This window comes from Aedes aegypti, chromosome 3 (genome assembly GCF_002204515.2).
Source record: "Aedes aegypti strain LVP_AGWG chromosome 3, AaegL5.0 Primary Assembly, whole genome shotgun sequence".
Taxonomy (NCBI): Eukaryota; Metazoa; Arthropoda; class Insecta; order Diptera; family Culicidae; genus Aedes; species Aedes aegypti.
Genome location: NC_035109.1, coordinates 32,380,256 through 32,394,134, shown reverse-complemented (window position 1 = coordinate 32,394,134; position 13,879 = coordinate 32,380,256).

Sequence of the window (13,879 nt, the reverse complement as noted above, 5' to 3'; positions counted from 1 at the left end):
TGGGGAATATTAATAGAGAAGTTGGACTAGATTTTATGCATTAAAGTACAAAATTTATTTTAAAAGAAATCACCTACAAAAGTGTTCAAGTTAAAATACACATGATAAACACCATTGTAAGTTTATAAAAATGGTACAAAATTAATTTACCGAATAGATTTCGAATGTTTCTCATGTTTCGATGTTAAATTCATCATATATCAATTGATTTTGGATTGAAAGTAAGAACATTTCGAAGAAAATTGAAAGAATTACGAAAAGCATATACAGTTAACTCTCCCTTACTCAATATTCCGTATCTCGATATCGAGTTAGAGAACCATAGTAAAAATTGGTTTTCATGGCTAACTCGATGGTCCCTTGGATCGCAGTTGCACTGCTTTTGTGTTCTGTAACTTGATACCTCCCTAACTCGATGGTCCCTTCAATATCGAGTAAGGGAGAGATGACTGTATGACGTTGCATCCTCTACCATTCAACGTTGTATGGAAATTTCAGTCTTTGATTATAAAATTAGCTCCAATTTGTGTAAATGTTTTTCGCCAAGAGATTTAAGGGCAATCCCGCATAGAAAATCACGGTTTGGCTTGTAATCCAAACAATAAATTTCCTATAACTGGTAATGTTAATGTACCACAAACAGTTTTTTTTATGTAGTACTACATAAGCCCTTTAGTTCGAAACAATAAAAGATGGTTTAAGTAATGTTTACTGAAATGTGACCGTTTAGTATAATGTGCATACATTGTTGAACAATATGAGAATCAACACTTATAACCATTAAATATAATAAATTACCTATTCGGGAAACAGTACACGCTAACTCTGAAGTACCCATTAATGAGTACTTTCGTACCCATTTCCAACTAAAGTGGCTTAACTCATTTAATGAGTATGGTCGACTTACCCATTAAAGAGTATTAGACACGAACTTCAAAACATGGGTATTTTTTACTCCTGGTTAATTTTGAAAAAAATGGGTAAAAATGCCTCATGTTTTTGCCGATTTCGCTCTGGATTCAGGTTAAGAATTGAGACATGGAAAAATGAAGTCGAAACACAAATCTCAGTACAATATGAATGGATAACTTATTTATTATCTTATTTCTTATGTTCACACATCATCACAAACAATTATTTTTTTGCTTCTTTGAATTTGTAGGATCCGATACTACCGATACTTTTCCTCCATTTTCCAACTTTGCTCATTGGATATCGGCTCCGGTTCTGTAGAATAAATACGAAGAAAGTAACAGTCCTCTAAGTAATCAAAAATCATATCAGAAACTACTTACCTTCAAAGATATTTCTTGGATATGATTTCCAGCAGCGTTACAAGCTTTTACGAATTGTTCTGGCATCGAAAACAGATTTTAAAATTACTGAAGAAAATATGACTGCACAAGCAATTGAAAAATGGAGGTGCTAGCCGACAAACCATCCCGCGTATTGTTTACCCATTATTGTGAAACGAATAGAAACTTCTTTATGGGGAATAAGTACCCTTTTTGTGACATTTAAAACATAACCTTTTTCTGACAACTCAGTACTGGCCATAAAAATGGGTATTTGGAACCCATTTAATGGGTACCTCAAAGTTAGCGTGTAGCCACCAGATTGAAAAAAAAAAACACTAATAAATTTATACTTAGTTAAACCAAATCTAATAAAGAAATAGAAAATATGCGTTTGTATTTCGATTCAATTGGGATTTCAATTAAAAGTAAAACAAATTAGAAACTAAATTACGTCATTAATATAGAAAAAAAAACAAAAATGAGTTTTTAATCTTCGAATTGAATACATTTCCACATTTAAAATTAAAACATTTTGAAACTCCTGAATTATATTGTTTAGTGTCTAGGTAGATGTTTTTTTAGAGTGTATTGTTTTCAGTGGCTAGCCAGGAGGTTGAAAACATCATCCTGCGGTAAGTTTTTTTTTCTTTACAGTCAACTTTCGTTCGTTGCACTAAACTTGTATACAAATTTTTACCCTTTTTGTGCCGCGAGCGAGATTTACAAAAAGGGTAAAAAAATACCCATCAAGTAACAGAAACTGCTTTTACCCTTTAAAGAGTAAACCGTGTTTACTCTTTAAATGTGGAGAGGCACTTCTAGCGGAAATGGGTGAATTTTTACCCATTAAAGAGTATTCGCAAACGACATTAGTGAACGACTTTCACTAATCGGACTGAGTTTCGAGCTTTCAAATAACAGAACAAAAGAAAAACAGAACTACTAACATTGATAAATTGCGTCTTATGTCAGAAAATGACGTTTGCCTTCGTTTTAGGTGGGCTACAGCCCAACTAACGGGAGCCCAATTAAAACGTAGCCCACTTAAAGATCGTACAACGAACGAAATTCGACTGTATTATGGTTTAAATTAATAATGCTGAGATTCTTGTGCTGTTGGTGTTAATTTTGCAGATAGAGATCCATATTATCGGTTGTTGGAAGAAGATTAATCGTGTACTCACAGAGTCTACCGGGATTTGAGTGACCAGGATGGCGGTTCCAAAAAGTTCCGTCGATGGCTCAAAGTTTCGTGGAGCAATGGATCGACGTTTGCTGCTCTCATGCCACTGGATTCGAAGAGGCGGCGTTGGGCGAGTAAAGCTGCCTTCAAAAGAGTGTATAGAATATTTTTCTTTAATTCACACATGTAAGATAAACATGAATAAAATATTGTAAAAAAACAATCAGTCTATTATACCACATACGTTATTTCTTCCTATGCAACAACAACTATGTTGAACAAAAGGGTCCTAAAATGTTCAATGAAATCTTGTTTTCATTTCATAACACGAAAGAGCATGTTACTGCAACTACTTTAGCAATTTTTCCCGCTCAAATAACGGATACCGTAAACTGGGGGGAAGTTGATCACTTTTGAGCGATTCTGTGCTATAATAGGGTCCTAAAGCCCTGTCTCAATTTTAGTACCAAACGCTTAAGTTTAGGGCAGAAACACATGTTTACTCAATTTTTAATTGATTTTTATTGGTTTAAGTACAAAAAACATTTGTTTATGATTTTGTCACACCTTTTGGTTTAAACTCAAATGTTGGGTATATTTTGTTTTCCGTGTCCCTTCCGAAATGTCAGATAGGAACAACCCCAGTGTTCAAACTATATGCCCTGTGGCATTTTTGTCGAAAAAGTGAATGTCAAACAAGATAACAAGTGTCAAGGTTCATATTCGAAACCATTTTTAAAATTGAATTTTTAAAATGTTATAGCCGTTATTTGAGCTGGAAAACTTGCTAAAGTAGTTGCAATAACATGCTCTTTCGTATTATTAAATAAAAACAAGAATTCATTAAACATTTTAGGACCCAATTCCTAGCGGGATGCATGTATTATCATCTAAATATTTTTAAAACCTGTACTGTTTGAATGTTTAACGAATTATACAAACGAAATTTTGACGAATTATTATCATACTAATATTGATTGATTCCGGGGTGAAGTTGATCAATTACTGCGATAGGTTTCCTAAAATAAAGAAATTTTCACTAAATTTGGGGTCTCTGAATCTGAATCAAGACTCAAAAATCTAACAACTTAATGATAAATCGGTTATTTTTTTAATTGAAAGTTGTGGATTACAGATTACACCACATTAAACGCCTAAAGGTAGGCAATTTACTTTGAAATTAGCAACCCTCTTTCAAAAAGATCATTTTTTCTCTAAAAAAAGAATTTGTATCCTCAATACAAATTCAAAACTGGGTACACAGAACATATCTGGAATGTATGAAACAGTTTATTAAAATTGTAGCTTTGTATAGTCGTGGAAATAGTCGATTGTTTGGAGAAGAACCCTTCAACAGTTCATCAAACATTTCTTTAAAAATCTGTTTTTTCATGAAATAACTACCCTGAATGCTAAACCGAATTTATGAAAATCAAGAGTAGCTATCAGGTAATGCCACAACTCAGAAATTGTGATAATTGGGTCATAAAATGTTTAACGAATTCTTGTTTTTATTTAATAATACGAAAGAGCATGTTATTGCAACTACTTTAGCAAGTTTTCCAGCTCAAATAACGGCTATAACATTTTTAAACTTCAATTTTAAAAATGGTTCCAAATATGAACCTTGACACTTGTGATCTTGTTTGACATTATCTTTTTCGACAAAAATGCCACAGGGCATATAGTTTTAACACTGGGGTTGTTCCTATCTGACATTTCGGAAGGGACACGGAAAACAAAATATACCCAAAATTTGAGTTTAAACCAAAGGGTGTGACAAAATCTCAAAAATCATAAAAAAAATGTTTTTTGTGCTTAAGCCAATAAAAATCATTTAAAAATTGAGTAAACATGTGTTTCTGCCCTAAACTTAAGCGTACTTACTTACTTATTTGGCTTTACATCAATTATCTTGATAAAGCCTCGCCAACAATATTTCGCCAATTCCCTCGGTTCATGGCCGCTTCTCTCCATCCTCGACTGTGACCCACGCTCTCCAGGTCCTGGTGTACCTGGTCAATCCACCTAGCTCGCTGCGCCCCACGCCTTCTTGTTCCGACCGGATTCGTGGCGAACACCATCTTTACAGGGTTGTTGTCCGGCATTCTTGCAACATGCCCTGCCCAGCGTATCCTTCCAGCTTTAGCTACCTTCACGATACTGGGTTCGCCGTAGAGTTGAGCGAGCTCGTGGTTCATCCTTCGCCGCCACACGCCGTTCTCCTGCACGCCGCCGAAGATCGTCCTTAGCACTCGGCGTTCGAAAACCCCAAGAGCTTGCAAGTCCTCCTCGAGCATAGTCCACGCCTCATGCCCATAGAGGACTACCGGTCTTATGAGCGTTTTGTACATCGTGCATTTGGTGCGGGGGTGAATCTTTCTTGACCGCAGTTTCTTCTGGAGCCCATAGTAGGCACGACTTCCGCTGATGATGCGCCTCCGTATTTCCCGACTAACATTGTTGTCAGCCGTCAACAAGGATCCGAGGTAGACGAACTCGTCCACCACCTCGAAGGTATCCCCGTCTATCGTAACACTGCTTCCTAGGCGGGCCCTGTCGCGCTCAGTTCCGCCAACCAGCATGTACTTTGTTTTCGACGCATTCACCATTAGCCCGACTCTTGTTGCTTCGCGTTTCAGGCGGGTGAACAAATCTGCCACCGTTTCAAATTTTCTCCCAATAATATCCATGTCGTCCGCGAAGCAAACAAATTGTCCGGATCTCGTGAAAATCGTGCCTCGACTGTTAAGTCCGGCTCTCCGCATGACACCTTCAAGCGCAATATTGAACAACAGGCACGAAAGTCCGTCGCCCTGTCGTAGTCCCCGCCGAGACTCGAACGAACTGGAGTGTTCGCCCGAGATCTTCACGCAGTTTTGCACACCGTCCATCGTTGCTCTGATCAATCTTGTGAGCTTCCCGGGAAAGCTGTTCTCGTCCATGATTTTCCATAGCTCTATGCGGTCGATACTATCGTATGCCGCCTTGAAATCGATGCACAAATGGTGCGTAGGGACCTGGTACTCACGGCATTTCTGGAGGATTTGCCGCACGGAAAAGATCTGGTCCGTTGTCGAGCGGCCATCGATAAAACCTGCTTGATAACTTCCCACGAACTCGTTTGCTATAGGTGATAGACGACGGAAGAGAATCTGGGATAGCACTTTATAGGCGGCGTTTAGGATGGTGATTGCACGATAATTTTCACACTCCAGTTTGTCGCCCTTTTTGTAGATAGGGCATATAACGCCTTGCTTCCACTCCTCCGGTAGCTGTTCCGTTTCCCAGATTCTGACTATCAGCCGATACAGACAAGCGGCCAACCTGTTAAACTTAAGCGTTTGATACTTAAATTGAGACAGGGCTTTAGGACCCTATTGAAATCGGGTTATAGCTCTAATAATAGTCTATACATGTGGGTACAGGAATGATCAACTTCTCTCCGCTGATCAACTACACCCCGAATAACGGTATATCATATTAAAACTTTAATTAAAAATTGGATCTATAAATGAACCTTGACACTTGTGATCATGTTTGACGTTCGCTTAGTCGACAAAAATACCACAGGGCTTTTAGTTTTAACACTGGGGTTGTTCCTATCTGACATTTCGGCAGGGACACGGAAAACAAAATACACCCAAAATTTGAGTTTAAACCAAGGGGTGTGACAAAATCTATAAAAACATAAAAAAATGTTTTTTTGAACTTAAGCAAATGAAAAACATTAAAAAAAATGAGTAAACATTTGTTTTTGGCCTAAACTTAAGCGTTTGGCACTAAAATTGGGACAGGGCTTTAGGACCCTATTCTTTTACTGTTTGCTTTACATTATTTTGACCGTGAAATGGATAGTACATCTACCATTTGTGAAACCATGAACGAAAAAAATTGTTCGAGAAAATCGGCGTTTTTTATGGTTTCATAACTTAACCGCCTATTCCCCACATTTAGGGTTACCATCCGTCCTGATTTAGCAGGACATGGCCTGATTTTGAGCTTCTTTTGAGGTGTCCTGATTTATTTTTCATATTTCACGTTTTTCCTGCTTGGCGAACAATGTGAGATGTCTGAGATATTTCGAATAAGGAATAGCTATCCTAGCAAGATCTTGATCAGATACTAAGCAGATTTATGTTGAAATCATCGGAAAATTGCTATCGAGATTATTGCATGATTTCCTAGACTGGATGTTTTGAAATCCTCGATAGATTCTTGAAGGATTCTTGTTGCTTAAATCCTGACAAGATGCTTGGTGTAATTTTAGGCGACAGTCTTTTTTTTCCTTCTAAGCAATGGGGGGATAATCTGCTTAACAGACTCCGGACCGAGGTCCGAGAGTGTGGGGTTGTGGACCATTTACTACATGCAAGCAGTAAACAGGACTACACCCCCGACCCACTAAACCATTTCCATTGCCGCCATATTGCATATCGCATCCTCCAGGTTAGCTGCGTAGCTGCGGGCTTCGCAATTTGACCTACTGAAGGCTCAGGCCCTATCAGCTAGCACCAGCTGGGATTGCTGACGAAGGGGCCTCCACCTGCCCCGAACAACCAGAGACTCGTATCCAACCCAGTAGGCCGGCGCCACGACAGCAGCGCTACTAACATGTTCTCCCCGCGGCCACTTAATCGCTGTAAGGGTCGATTTTGACCGTAGGGCACCGGTATGACCTACGTAGCCGACTGCGAACCCTTGGACCACCTGTTGATTAGCGTCTGCACTAGTCACTCCTCGAGTCCACACGCCACCTCCTTTGGAGTTCCGAGACGATGTGGGTGATAGCCGATGAAACGGCATTCCAGCCAAACTCGTCTTCACACATCCTCTGGACCAAATTGTCCGGAGTCGTGTCCCGACCGCATGTGGCAAACATGCGGTCACGCATTGTGCGGAAACGCGGGCACACGAACAAAACGTGTTCCGCCGTTTCCTCTAAACCTGCACAAACTGGACATTCGGGAGAACCCGCATGACCGAAACGGTGTAGATACTGTCTAAAGCATCCATGGCCTGAAAGGACCTGTGTTAGGTGGAATGTTAGTTCCCAATGGCGCCTATTGACCCAGATATCCAACCTCGGAATCAACCTGTGAGTCCACACTCCCTTGGTGGAACTGTCCCACGCACGCTGCCATTTGACCATGGAGGCCAGTCTGGCAATCCTGCGTATGCCTCTTGTGCCGCGCTTTTCGAAGCACTCTATGTCTTCCATGATAAGGATACCAATAGGCATCATACCGGTGATGACACAGAGTGCATCGTGTGACAAGGTACGGTACGCGCTCGCAACCCTCAGGCACATTAGCCTATAAGTACTCTCTAGCTTGCTACGGTAGCTATCGGTACTCAAAGCCGTGCCCCAAGCCGGGCCACCATACCTCAGTATGGACGAGGCGACACTGGCCAGAAGCTTACGCTTACTGGCGTACACCGCAGAGCTATTGGACATCATCCGGGACAGTGCCACAATAGCTGTGGAGGCTCTCTTGCAGGCTTAATCGACATGGCTACCGAAGGTAAGCTTGTCGTCGATCATCACCCCCAAGTGTTTGACGGAGCGCTTCGAAGTGATTGTGCAGTCGCCTACACTGATCACCGCTTGCTGCACCGACTTTCGGTTGTTGACAACAACCGCCTCAGTTTTGTGGTGAGCCAATTCCAGTTTCCTGGAGTTCATCCACTCCTCCACAATTGCGATCGAGTGGGCTGCAGTCAATTCCACTTCTTCGATCGATTCACCGTAGACCTCCAGCGTAATATCGTCGGCAAAGCCGACAATGACCACACCCGCCTGGAATTTTAATCTCAACACCTCGTCGTACATGACATTCCATAACACCGGACCCAGGATGGAACCTTGCGGGACTCCTGAGGTTATGTGAAAGCACTTCCGACCCACCTCTGTGTCATAGACTAATACCCGATTCTGGAAGTAACTTCCGAGAATCTTGTACAGGTACTCGGGTATCCCCAGACGCAGGAGCGCATTAGCAATAGCCGCCCAACTGGCACTATTAAATGCGTTCCTTACATCCAGAGTCACTACTGCGCAGTAGCGAATACCCCTCCTCTTACGCTGGAGTGCTATCTCAGCGGTTTTCTTAACCGTCAGAATAGCGTCTACGGTGGACCTCCCTTTCCGGAAGCCAAACTGGTTGTTTGAGAGACCATTTACACCCTCGGTGTACCTCGACAGTCTGTTGAGGATGATCTTCTCGAGCACCTTCCCCGCCGTGTCAATCAAGCATATTGGTCTATACGCCGACGGGTCACCGGGTGGTTTCCCCGCCTTTGGCAATAGTACCAGGCTCTGCCTCTTCCACGCATCTAGCAATACTCCCTCGTCCAGGCATATCTGCATAGCAGATCTGAACATACCGGGAGCCTCCAAGATTGCGACTTTGAGGGCCAGGTTTGGAACTCCGTCCGGACCTGGTGCCTTCCCCATGCTTAGGGATTTTGCAATCCCTACAAGTTCCTATCTCTATCCTCATCGCCAGCCCCAATCCCCGGCTGTCCTACAAAAGGAGGCCATGGGCTAGGGTTGTGGCGCGGAAAGAGCCCCTCGATGATCCCCTCCAGCATCTGTGGAGATTGCTCCGTAGGAGCAATTGCACCTCTTGTCTTCGCCATAACGATCCTGTAGGCATCACCCCACGGGTTCGCGTTGGCACTCTGACAGAGTCCCTCGAAGCAGGCCTTTTTGCTTGCCCTTATCTCGGACTTCAGCGCGACTTTGGCAGCGGTGAACACCGTCCGTCGTTCTTCACGGTCCTGCTCGGTACGTGCTCGCTGCATCCGTCTCCTGGCCCGTAGGCAGGCACGGCGCAGGTTCGCAATAGCGTGAGTCCACCAGTACGTCGGTGGTCTCATATTCCTAGGGTGGACTTTTCTAGGCATGGTCGCATCGCATGCACGCGTAAGCACCGCTACCAGTCGTCCCCGCTTAGGCCGAGTAGGTTACGCTCACGGCGGAGCGCCTCCCTAAGTACTTCATCATTGAAGTACGATGTCTTCCACCTACGAGGGCTTGGCCTTGACCTAGCCGCTTCCTCAACCCGCTGCCTGCTGTTGTTGTAGTCGATACTGTAGCGAACCGCCAGGTGGTCGCTGTGAGTGTAGGCATTGTCTACCCTCCAGTTCGAACTACTCGTTAGGCCAGGACTACAAAAAGTAACGTCGATAATCGACTCCGCTCCGTTACGGCTGAAGGTACTTTTGGTACCAACATTAGCCAGATCGACATCTAGCACGGCCAGTGCCTCTAGCAGGATTTGACCTCGCTGGTTCGTGTTACGGCTTCCCCATTCCACGGCCCAGGCATTGAAGTCACCCGCTATTACAACTGGCCTTCGCCCTGTCAGCGCGGTCGTCATAGGGTCCAGCATCTGCGTGAACCGCTCGGTCGACCAACTCGGAGGCGCATAGCAGCTACAGAAGAGGACCCCGTTTACCTTGGCGATCACGAAGCCCTCGTAGGTAGTAGACACCAACTGCTGGACAGGGTATTTACCCGTTGTCCATATCGCCGCCATTTTTCCGGATCCTTCCACGACCCAGTTGCCGTTGCCGGCGGGTACTCGGTATGGGTCCGATATGATGGCGATGTCCGTCCCCCACTCAGCAACTGACTGACACAGCAGTTGCTGAGCTGCGTCACAGTGGTTCAGGTTCAGCTGCGTGACTTGCACTGTGACTTTTCGTTAATGGCTCGTTTGAAGGTCGGGCACCTTGAGCCTCCCGTTGGGTGATTGTTGTTCACGGACTTGCCGGAACAAATCAAGCACTTGGGAGGGTTCTTGCAGCCTAGTGCCTTATCACCTTCCTCACCACAACGCCTGCACAACTTGGTCCTATCAGGGCCTTTACAGCCCCAGGACTTGTGTCCAGGTTCCCTACACCTAAAGCAGATCACCGGTTGCTCAAGTATGTTCAGTGAACATACTGACCAACCAACCTTGATCTTACCTACCTTAGCGGACTTATTTGCGTCCGCCACAGGTAGGTGTACTAAGGCCACCTGAGTACCTGTCGGACCTTTCCGTAGCTGAACGGCGGTGGTGGGCACCTGAACTTCGCACTGTTGCCGCAGTGCCGTGACGAGCTCTTCTGCGTTGGTGATCTCGTCAAGGTTCATCACCTTCAGAGTCACTGACTGCGTCAGAGCCCTCACTTCAACACCAGTGCCAAGGACCTCTTCCGCCAAACTTTTGTAGGCGGCGCCCTTGCGCTCCTTGTCGCGCTTAAGCTCGAGGATCATTTCACCTGTACGAGTGCGTCTGACACTGCGTACGTCGGCTCCTAGATCCGCAAGCTTCGTGTCACTGCGCATCGCCTTCAGGACTTCCGAGTACTTGGACTCTTCCGTCTTGATGATGATCGCATCACCCTTTTCGCGCTTGGCACCTACCCTCCTACCTTTCTCAGGCCTGGTATCCCTGCGCTCCTGATTATCCTGTTTCTTCTTCTTCTTCTTCTTCCTCACTACGGTTGTCCAGGGGGCGTCTCCCCCCCTGCTACGCCCTGACCTGTGGTGATGGAGGACCTCTCAAAGGTCGCAACCCCCTGTTCCCATCACTCTGTGAGGGGCCAGCCTTTTCGGGCCCACCCTTCTCGGCTTTCCGGGACGATTGGCTGGGGTCCGATTTTCCGGCACTTCTGCCGGTTTTCGGGGTTAGTATCCGCCTGGCCTTACGAGCGCCGCCGGGTAGCTCCTCCCCTGACGGCTGCCTCGCGCGCTTCTGCGATTGCTTGTTATAAGCATTCGCTTCCACGCTTTTGGGGCTACCCGCGAAAACGAAGGGTTCCGTCTGGGTAGACTTCGGCACCTTCAATTCCACGGGTTCTGCCGCAGCCACAGTCACCATGGGTTCAGCATGGTTCTGCTTGGCCGCCAACATTGACTTACGAAGTCTGAACAAGGCCTGCTTGAGGTCCTTGCTGATGTTAGACTTCGAGGACGCAAAGTCAATTATGGAGTCGAGCTGCTGTGCAGCCACTTCCATCGCAGAGAGCCCATCTCTACTTTTATTGATGGCCCTCATCAACCACGCTCCATCCATAACTTCACCCGATGCGTTAGCCGGGGATGAAATATGGTTTCCAGCACTGGCACTACGTGCACTGCTGCCTCCTCCTGCTTCTACTCTCCTCAACGGAGATCTAGCTAGCCCACTTCTTGCGAAGGGGTTCGCTTCCCTACTACTGCTACTACCTGCACTACCACTACTATGCTGATTTATGTTTGAAATTTTACTCATTTTTGGATCCCACGAGTAGCATGGGAAAAGAGGTCCAGCACGCCAGAGCCCTGCATTAACGCATGGGACAAGATACTGTGAGGGGTGCCCAGGTGCCCCACAGGCTCCGTTAATGGCCGAACATCTTTTTCACCCCTTCGACCATTCATTCCTCAGCACGGTTTTTCGCTTGACACCTTGAATTGGGGTTACCCTGTTTGGTGGACTCTTACCACCGGAACCGGTCATCCGTAGTTCTATTCTATAAGCCGGAACTTCACAGCAATCGCAGTATACGTCTGTTTAGTATCAAATGTACTCCATCATTATGCAATCGGTCTTAAGTTAAGCAAAATGTCAATCGTTTTCACTTTACGAGTTAGTTTGCGCCCAAGAGCCCTATTTTACTAATTAGTGGCTATCTTATATTGTCTTTTATTTTGTTTTTTTTTTTTCCTCCTATTACCCTTCAGTAGCTTAACTGTAAGCCCTTGGAATCCTTTATATAAGAATTACAGATAGAGGAATAGATAGATAGACATTCGACCTTTTTGTAGCCACTTGGCTCCACGTCTCCGGTAGCTGTTATGTCTCCTAGATTCTGAGACTACCATCCGATACAGCCAAGCGACCAACTCTTCCAGGTCGATCTCGATAAGCTCCACTCATATAACATCCTTTACAACTACCTAGTTATTCTAGACCGGCATCCAAAACTTCCCTCAAACTTGGTAAAATATATCAAATCAATGGAATGCTTTACTATTCGACGTATTTGTTTTTTTTTTCAAGAAATATTGTCATCCAACATTATTTACTCATTTTCATTTATTTTTAGATATAGGTATGAGAGTACCAAACAAAACTCTTATGGGAAGTATGCACTTCAACAGAAAAGTAATGGCCCGTAAACGATGCGTGGGAAGTTTCTTTCCAGAAATTGTCAAGAAAAGCACTTTTTTTTCGATCGCAGTACGCAGTTGAAAAGAATTGTCATTTCAAATGGAGATCGCTGTAGAAAATTTCTCGGTCATTTCTTACGAAAAAGTTTTTACATTTCTTAGGCGGAACGGCATACTTAGCTACAAACAAAAACTGAAATTCTCAGATCTAAACAATAAGGCGAGCTACAGACCTATAATCGTTAAGATTTCAAACCACACAATTACATTTCAATTTAAAATTAGAAAACTTAAATTTTCACATCTCTCGACGTGCTTAAAAAAATTGGAACCATTTCATAGGTTTTTATAATGATTCTAAAATGTTCAATGGTGATTATTTCAGTCGTATTTTTTGGGGGCCCCTAAACTGTGAGGGCCCAGGGATCATGGCCCCCTTGGACCCCCCGTAAATACGGCCCTGGTAGCAATGTTTCACAGGTTATGGCCGGTACGCTGATCATAAGTACTGTTCAAAAGGATAGGACAAGAAACGGTCAAGGAATGATTCCGCTACCGAAATTACTTTAGCTGTACGCAGCTGAGAAGTAGAGCTGATTTCATAACGTCAGTAACGCCTGCCATACAAATCAAAGGGAGCTGTCACTTTTCCGAACGGAAAAATGTGGCGCTCAATTATTCCGCAAGTAAAAGTGACATTTCGCTCAAACTGAATCAGCTGTCAAAATTGCTTTGGTAAAAAGGAGAAATTTTACTTGAGTGATTTACGTTTCAGGTCCGTACTTGGCTTTAGCTATTTTGCTTTTGATCGTTAGGATACATTTCTATATGTGGCTCTACAACATATTGCACAAGAAGTCAAGTTATCACCAAGGCACGGTAACAGTAAACCAGAAGGCCGTGACCCAGTGCACCCAGAGTCTATGAATGGAGAGTTGCGTGAAAAGTGAAACCAAATCTACCTATCGAACTGTCAAACCATCTACCTATCGAGCAGACCAGCAAAACAAATAGGGGTTATTTTCGAAGACGAAGAAGAACATTTGAAATATTGGGGACTATTCTGTAAATCGAGTAGATTCGCTGTACGCACTGTCGATCAAAGTAAGCATGTATATTTCAGATGTCACCCCTCGACTGCCATAGTAATCTAAGACAAAATGTGTCAGGTCGAAGTCGAAAACGAAACCAATGGATCATTAAAATCACCAAAACGGCCGCTATGGAAAGCATAGATAACGCCACCGT